We start from the raw sequence: 6,613 nt of genomic DNA on the forward strand, positions 1-6,613 counted from the left end.
TGACGACTTCAAAAGATTGATCAGCGGATTGATGAGATCCACAATACTTCCTCGACGCCTTACGAGGGATTCAATAATGACCCATCCTTTGATTCAAGGATTATGCAAGAGTCACTCCCTCAGCACTTCAAGGCTCCACAGTTGAAAAACTATGATGTGACTGTTGACCCCATCGATCATCTTGAGAGCTTCAAGACGGTGATGCTCCTCCATGGAGCTATCGATGCCATCCTTTACCAAGCCTTCCTTGCTATTGCAAAGGGGGTGGCTCGACATTGGTATTCTAGTCTAAAACTGGCCTCAATCCATTCTTTTGAGCAACTGAGCCGGTCCTTCATTGGCTATTTTATCAGTAGCCGATACCAGCAAAAGCGATTCAACTACCTCCATACTACCAAGTAGAAGGAGGATGAGTCGATCCGATCTTTTGTTAGCTGCTTTAATGCGGCCACTCTCAAAATTCGCAACCTAGATCAATTGGTTGCAATGTCCGCAATGATGAGCGAACTTCTAAAGAATAACCTCAAGAGGTCGTTGGTGAATACTACAAGAAAACACGTTGATCAATCTATCCTCGGGACTTCCCCGACATGCTGGTCCTGACGGAGAAATACGCCTGTATGGAGGAGGTCTTTGCGGAAGACAAAGTCCCCATTAGTTCCATCATGAGAGAAAAGTAGAATAAAGAGCGTTCGTCGAGGTGAGAGGAGAGAACTCGACAGCGCTCTAGGTCTCCATCTCAGAGGCATAGGAATAGGACCCCCTCGGAACCGCCGACCTAGGAGCCCACAAAAAAAAAGATCGACATGCCTCATTACTGAGGAGGTACAATAATTATATCCCGTTGAATGCTCCAAGGACTCAGGTGTTGATGGAGATCAAAAAGCAGCTCCCAAAGGCAAGGAAGCTGTGAATAACCCCTACTCGGAGGAATCCCAACAAGTACTGCTTATACTATCGAGACTATGGCTATGACATGGAGTGTATTCAACTCTAGGATGAGATCGAGAATTTCATCAAGCACAGCCATCTCGATCGGTGCATCCAACGAAGGAGGGAGCAATGGAAAGACCGATGGAGATCTCCTCGACCAGCAGAGCAACCACAGTAGGCTAAGCCGCAGGAAGATCAACCCCCAGTCAGTGTAATAAACACCATCACTAGGGGGCATCACAGTGGAGGGCTCGATGGAGATGAAGTGGTGAAAAGATAGAGAATTGAAGAGCCTATAACTTTTACCGAGGAGGATGCTTAAGGAATTTAGTTTTCGCATAATGATGTGGTAGTTGTAACTTTAAATATTAAAAATTATGATGTACATCGTGTTTTAATTGATAATGGAAGCTGCGACGACGTCTTATTTCATGATGCCTTCTTAAAGCTGGGAATACCTGTCGATCGACTGGAGAGGATTGACTCCCCACTTATTGGATTCATCAGAGATGCCATCTCTATGAAAGGAGTCATCATGCTATCTGTAAAAGTTGGCCGATTTCCTCTCCAATCCACCATCCAAGTTGATATTTTGGTCATCCGAATGCCCTCAGCTTATAATGCCATCTTTGGCCGACTAGGTCTGAATGCACTCCGAGTTGTTGTAACCACATACCACCCGAAGATAAAATTTTCAACAGCATGTGGAGTCGGAGAAGTCCGTGGAGATCAGGATTTGGTGCATCACTGCTACAATATCACTCTTCAAGGAGTCAGACTCATCAAGCCATACTCAGTTGAAGGGTTGGACACCCGCGATAAGCTAGTCGAGGAGCGGAGAGAATTAGTCGAGGACCTCATCTCAATCCCCTTGGCAGATGGGAACCAGGAACACATAGTTCAGATCGGGTCGAATCTGGATCAGATAACAAAGAATCAGCCGACCTTCTTTTTGTAGAAAAATACAGACTGATATGCTAAGGATCGATCACTTAGATACTGACAGATATGCTAAGGATCGATCCCTCGATAATGGTGCACCGACTGAATGTGAGTCTGAATCATCGCTCCTTCAAGTAAAAGAAGTGGAGTTTCACACCTGAGCAGCAGAAGGTGATAGCCAAAGAGACAGACAAGTTGCTCCAAGCAGAGTTCATCAAGAAAATAACTTATCCGGAGTGCATTGCGAATGTGGTCATGATGAAGAAAATGAATGAAAAATGATGAATCTGTATCGACTTCATCGATCTGAACAAAGTCTGTCCAAAGGATAGCTATCTCCAATCGAAGATTGATCAGCTGGTCAATGCCACATCGGGCCATGAGCGCCTAACCTTCATGGATGCTTTCTTCGGTTATAACTAAATCCGGATGGTGCCTAAAGATGCGGAGAAAATAGCTTTTATTACTGATTGAGGTCTCTTTTGTTACAGAATCATGTCCTTTGATCTGAAAAATATAAGTACAACTTATCAGCGCCTTGTAAACAAAATCTTCAAGCATTAGATTGGGTGAAATATGAAAGTGTATGTGGATGACATGCTCATCAAAAGTAAATCCATGAAGATCCATATTAATGACCTTGGAGAGGCCTTCGCTGCCCTACTAAAGTACAAAATGAAGCTGAATTCAGCTAAATGTGCCTTTAGTGTGACTTCAGAGAAATTCTTAGGCTTTATGGTCTCCAGTCGAGAAATAGAGATCAATTCAGAGAAGATCAGGGCTGTGCAAGAGATGGCTCCTCCGAAGACAATCAAGAAGGTGCAGCGTCTCACAGGAAGGATCGCCACTTTGAACTGATTCATCTCAAGATCGGTTGAATGATGCCTATCTTTCTTCCAAGTTTTGAAGTAGCCAAAGAACTTCCAGTGGATCGAATAGTGTCAGAAAATATTTGTAGATCTCAAAGACTACCTTGATTCTGCCCCGTTACTCAGCAAGCCTAATCCTGACGAAGAGCTGTTCTTATACCTTGCGGTTTCATCTGCCGCAATGGATGCAGTATTGGTCCAAGAATGGAGTAGGATTTAAAAATTGATCTACTACATCAGCCAAACCCTGAGGGATGCAGAGACTCGATATTCAAGGCTAGAGAAGTTGGTTTACGCTCTCCTTATTACGGCTCAAAGATTTCAATCTTACTTCCAAGTTTACACCATCGTTCTTCTGATGGACCAACTTATAAAGAACATTCTTCATCGACCAGACACATTAGGACGAATCACAAAATAGGTGATTTAGCTTTTTGAGTTTGACATTCAATTCTGATCTCGACCATCCATTAAAGCTCAAATCTTGGTCAACTTCGTGGCTGAATGTACTATTCTGGATGAGCCAGCTGAGCAGAAAAAAATCGAGCCCCATGTGCCGACAGATGAAGGCCCTTCAGATGTTGATACCGATTCTTAGGTGATGTATATGAATGGCTCATCCAACTCCACAGGATCCGGAGCAGGACTGATCATTTCAGATCTGGAGGGGAAAGTAGTTGAGTATGCCTTATACTTCGGGTTCCTGCAACAAATAATAAAGCTGAATATGATGTCTTAACTATAGGGCTCCAAATAGCTAAAAAATTAAAGATACAAGATCTGAAGGCATGCAGTGACTCCCAGGTCATCATACATATTCAGGATAATTATGAGATCCACAGGGAGAACATGATAAAATATCTCCAAAAGATTAGAGACCTGACATCCACATTTAACAAATTCAAAATCCAACAGATATCCAAGATGAAAAATTTTCGAACTGACTTATTATTTAAGTTGGCAACATCAGCGCCATCTGAGTTACCTAAAAGGGCTTTCTTCGAAGTAATGGGCAAACCGAGCATTGAGGGGCCGATGATCGTGATGTAAATGGATGAGGAACCTTCCTAGATTAATCCACTAGTCAATTATCTTAAAGATGGTCTTTATTCGATCCGACTAAAGGAGCTTTTGATTGGCTTTAAATCAAACATAATCTTTATTCAGTTCGATTGAAAGAGCTTTTGATCGGCCTTAAACCAAAGATGACCTTTATTCTATCCAACTGGAGGAGCCTTTGATTGATTTTGAGCCATCGATCGGCTTTAAACCAAAGATGGCCTTTGTTCGGCCCGACTGAAAGAGCCTTTGATTGGTTTTAAACCAAAGATGATCTTTATTCGGCCTGACTGAAGGAGCCTTTGAAGAAGCTGATTAGACGATCTTTGTTGGGCCCGACTAAAGGAGCCGATCATATGATCTTTATTTGGTCCGACTGAAAGAGCCTTTGATTGACTTTAAATCAAAGACGGTCTTTGTTCGGTTCGATTGAAGGAGCCTTTGATCGATCTTAAACCAAAGACATCTTTTGTTCAGCCCGATTGAAAGAGCCTTTGATCGGCTTTAAATCAAAGATGGCCTTTATTTGGCCCAACTGAAGGAGCCTTCAACCTTAAACCAAAGATGATCTTTGTTCAGCCCGATTGAAAGAGCCATTGATCAGCTTTAAGCCAAAGATGACTTTTGTTCGGTTCGACTGAAGGAGTCTTTGATTGATTTTAGACCCAAGATGGTCTTTGTTCGATCCAACTAAGGAAGCCTTTAATCAGTCTTAAATTAAAGACAGCTTTCGATCTTAAATCAAAGACGATCTTTGTTTGGTCCGACTGAAGGAGCCTTTGATCGGTCTTAAACTAAAGATGACCTTTATTCAGCTCGACTGAAGGAGTTTTTGATCGGCTTTAAAATAAAGATAGCCTTGGTTCGGTCCGATTGAAGGAGTCTTTGATCGATTTTAAACTAAAGACGATCTTTGTTTGGCCCAACTGAAGAAGCCTTTGATCGGCTTTAAACTAAAGACAACCTTTAGCTTTAAATCAAAGATGGTCATTGTTTAGCTCGACTGAAGGAGTCTTTAATCGGCCTGAAATCAAAGATGACCTTTGTTCAACCTGACTGAAGGAGTCTTTGATCGATTTTAAACCAAAGACGGCTTTCGTTCGGCCCGACTGAAGGAGCTTTTGATCGGTTTTAAACAAAACAATCTTTAATCGATCTAACAGAGAAATAACCATCGATCAATAATTTCACACATAGATACTATGCAAGGAGGTCTAAATTTTTCTTTTATTATTAAAAGATTTTTATAAAAATAGTGCTTCAATCACTGCCTAAAAAAAAGAAAGAAGAAGAAAAGAGAAAAAAAAAGGGATGAGGAGTTCATTCCTCATCCGAGGATAGGACCCCTACCTCCTCATTACTATTGCCAGAGAGGAGGTAGCTAAGGTCCAGTTGCGGCATCATCTGTCATAGATGAATCTTACAGTCCTCAAACCCATAAACGAGAGTGGAGATGATGGTGTTGGTGATCTTTTCTTCGAACGCCGTCGAGGCTTTGAACTCCTTGATGCAGTGTTTGCGGACTGCATAGAGGATCCGCATGGTGGAGAAAGAGGCACTCTCATCCTCAATCGATGGCGGCAACTTCTTTTTGAGCTCCACAGAGCGAGCAAAAACTTGGCGCAGCTATGGGTCTGGGGGCAGATGGCACACCAAAGGAGGTAGACAGGCATGGCCCTTCTTTCTTCGTCCTTTTGGATGAAAGAGTCTTCTTGGAGGCGGCCCTCATCTCTTTGACTGCTTTCTTGATGGCTTTTTTAGAGGGCATCATGATGGTAGAAGGGATGAAAAGTTTTCGTAAGTACTATGAGAGAAAAGATGGAATGCGAAGCTTTCGCTGACCATCAGCCCCCTCTTTATAGGCACGAGCACCTCCATTAATCTCCAATCATCAACTTCGATGGTATGACTCTTTTCTAGACCATAAAAATGGCATGCCTTTCTAACCTCGAAAGCCAACCCAAACAGCACTTCGTGAATCAGTACACTGCCATGTGGCATGTCCCCATAAGCTTGGAGTATTTTCTCAAAATTTATTCCGTCGGAAGAAACAGCAACCATCATTCCCCACGACTATCGTCCAATCATATTATGTTCGTCTTAAATGCATCAGGATTTACAAAGCATTGAAACACGGCCCATAGTTAATGCATGGGGCGTTTGATATGAAAAGTATCGAGGATTTTTCATCAAAAATGTGAAGCCTTTCGAACAAAAAAGTCCAACAACAACGCCAGCTAGCATTGCAAAGTAAAAGAAAATACAATATAAGTGATTTTTATTACATTTTTGTGATTACAGGAACGTCGTCATCCTAAATGGACGATGATAGAAATTGTTACATTAGATCACGACTAGTCCTGACCTCCGAAGCTTCATCGAGAATCTTCTTACAGATCTATGTACCGTCGAAACCAAGCTCACAAATCTCCATGCCCCGAGACCTACACCTGAAGGTGGAAGACTCTGTGCTGCCTTCAGGCAAGAAGCTAGAAAGATTAAGTTCTGGGAACACCATCCTAATTCGATTTCTGCATGTCCAAAAGCCGACCGTGTAGCCTGCATCGAACATACATCGGACTATGTCATCCAAAGATGTGAGGTCAACTGGTCCTTGTCTAACCAAGCTCTAGGATCTTGTGACAACTGGCCAACTTTTATTCGATAAAAAAAAATTAATCCTTTGAGATATCGAATCATCTCCTGCCAAACAACTTGCAGCATGTGGTGCCTCCCTGTTTGTTAGCCGCAATAGTCAGTTGGCCAAATCGATGCGGCGCTCTAAAAGAGATTTCGAATCGATGCTCATT

This window comes from Elaeis guineensis, chromosome 12 (genome assembly GCF_000442705.2).
Source record: "Elaeis guineensis isolate ETL-2024a chromosome 12, EG11, whole genome shotgun sequence".
NCBI lineage: Eukaryota > Viridiplantae > Streptophyta > Magnoliopsida > Arecales > Arecaceae > Elaeis > Elaeis guineensis.